We start from the raw sequence: 2,911 nt of genomic DNA, 5'->3' as shown, positions 1-2,911 counted from the left end.
GAAAATATAATATAATTATAAATTGTTTATATTTATTTATTTTTGTTTCTAATTTATACGCGTGTATTTTATATACAGGTAGAACCCTTCTAAAACACGACGTTTTGTAATACAATTTAATGTTGTAGACCCATGTTCTATAAATGAAAATATAATATAATTGTAAATTGTTTGTTTATTTTTTTTTTGCTTCTAATTTATACGCGTGTATTTTATATACAGGTAGAATCTTTTTACAACACGACATTTTATAATACGGTTTTTCTATAGCATGATTCATAAATTTTGCGAACCCTTTTGAAACATGGCATCCTCTAACATGGTTTTCCTATAGCATGATTTATAAATTGCGGGAAACCTTCCTATAATACAGTTTTGCTATAGCATGATTCATAAATTGAGGGAATTCTAATTCTAACACAGTTATCCCATAACACTATTAGAAAATTTCCGATATAAAATTTATTCAAGACTATACTTCTATAGCATTGGATAATGATGATATTTGTTTAACATATATATTTAAATATTAACAAATTATATAATTATACTTTAGAAATTTTTACATTACTACATTATTACTAGAACTACAAACTTATTTTTTTAACCTTCAAACTTATATTTATATATATATTTACCCCAAGGTTTACTAGTCCTAAAAACTATTCTGATAGCAATAATCAGACTTTGAAGTATATGAATTTTTTTGTTTTTTTTTTTATGCCAAAAAGAATGGCGAAGAGCAAATTCAATTTTACTAAAATGTTAATCGATGCAAAATTGATTTAAATAAATTAAAGTACTGAAAAACGATTAAATCTTCATTTCATTTAAGTGGGGTAGATATCTAGCCCAGTTAGTAGTTCTAAGGTTAAAATAATAACGAATAATAATATGGCGAATAATAGAGAAATAATAATAATATAAAATAATAGAAAAATAATAGCGAATATATATAATAGCGATATTTGATTTTTCAAAATTGATATTAAACGATTTTTACAATTGTCTAATTTTGAATGGTGGTGTAAGTTCATTTGCAGCCTGTAAGTATACACCAGTTTAGTAAAATACGCCTAAAAAAAATTTATCTAACCAAATTACATATTGATAAAACAGTAGAAACATTGCCAGGCTTCAAATAATTTGTCTAAATTTTTTAAATTACCAATATGCAAAAATTAAATTTTCTCGAAACAACAGAAAATGGATTTACACTACTTTCAAAATAAACGGTTCATATAACACGGTTTCAAACAACACGGTATTTTCTAGGAACCTATCTATCTATCTTATAGAAGGTTTACCTGTATATATATATGCGTGTGTGTGTATGTGTGTATTAGATTGATCGTTTTTTGAATTTTTCATAAATTTTGTTTTGTAAAAAATCAACGACCTAGCCACGTTAAAAAAAAAAAAAACAAACTAGTTCCCTTGAAATCAGTTAAGTCAAGCAACGTGGGTTTGATTAGAAAAATGGATGGGTGACCCTTTCGGAAAAAATAAAAATTATTATTGAATAAGTATGAGAAGGTGTGCGTTAATAAAGAAATGATTAAAACCCGTTAAAGGACAGTAATCGAATGTTTTGTTTGTAATACACCTACTAATACAATTAAAAAAAAGAAAAGAATGTTTATACATTCATTTTGATCTAGCTTTAATCAAGCAGATGTTCATTTAAACAAAATTATATACATTACACAATGTCAGCTGGTTGTTAGATATTTATCTTTTTTTTTCCTTTTTTTTTCTTGCGAAGATTGTTTTTCATTAATATTCATCGAAGGATTTCCAATTATAGATGATGGATCATATATACCATGATGTATAATTATTACAATGACAAAAAATAACATTCGTATCGATTATAAATCTTATGGATAAAAAAACGATATAAAAAGATAGAAATAATGAGAAAAACGATAGGTTTGTATTTCCGAAATGAACAATACAAATATTCAGTTAATTTTTATCTATCAAGGTCGGGCCAAAAGTTCGTGCACATTTTTTTGCGAAATTTGTAAATAGTGTAATGCTCACAAAATTTTGGACTGACCTGATAATTTAATTTTTATCCAAATGTACGTTCTATTTTTTGAATTTTGTATGTTTTTTTTTTTTAATTTAGCAAATGATTGAAAAGATTTTCATATTTGATATTTATTAGAATGAAATACGTTGCTGGAATATTATCGATCTATTGTTGGAAAAAGAATAAATTAAAAAGTCTAGAATGATAGAAAAGAAAAAGAAAAAACAAGATAGAAAGAAAGAGAAAGACGACAGTTAGTATTTCTGAAATAAACAATACAAATGTTCAGTTAGGTTCTATGTAATATAATTTTTATCAAAATGTACGTTCTATTTTTTGAATTTTGTATGTTTTTTTTTAATTTAGCAAATTATTGAAAAGATTTTCATATTTGATATTTATTAAAATGAAATACGTTAAATACGTTCCTGGAATATTATCGATCTATTGTTGGAAAAAGGATAAATTAAAAAGTCTAGTATAATAGAAAATAAAAAAAGTAAAAGAAAAAAAAAAATAAAAGATAGAAAGAGATAGGTAGCTCACTTCTTTCATTTTCATATTTGATATTTATTAGAATGAAATACGTTAAATACGTTGCTGGAATATTATCGATCTATTGTTGAAAAAATGATAAATTAAAAAGTCTAGAATAATAGAAAGGAAAAAAATAAAAAAATAAAAATAAAGTTAGAAAGAGATAGGTAGCTCACTTCTTTCATTTTCATATTTGATAATTATTAGAATGAAATACGTTGCTGGAATATTATCGATCTATTGTTGGAAAAATGATAAATTAAAAAGTTTAGAATGAACGAAAGAAAAATAAAAAGAAAAAAAAGGATAGAAAGAGATAGGTAGCTCACTTCTTTC

General features: G+C 24.4%; 1 protein-coding gene across 2 annotated transcripts in view; it reads right to left on the bottom strand.

Moving 5' to 3' along the window:
- The window catches only part of LOC106792348 (thyrotroph embryonic factor), a gene marked incomplete at its 5' end in the record, with an annotated part of 15,650 nt that overhangs the window by 1,389 nt on the left and 11,350 nt on the right, over nucleotides 1-2,911 (bottom strand).

Source organism: Polistes canadensis, unplaced genomic scaffold, assembly GCF_001313835.1.
Source record: "Polistes canadensis isolate GaletaPanama2010 unplaced genomic scaffold, ASM131383v1 scaffold_410, whole genome shotgun sequence".
Taxonomy (NCBI): domain Eukaryota; kingdom Metazoa; phylum Arthropoda; class Insecta; order Hymenoptera; family Vespidae; genus Polistes; species Polistes canadensis.
Note: the sequence above shows the minus strand (reverse complement) of the source record. Positions and strands in the feature narration are given on the sequence as shown.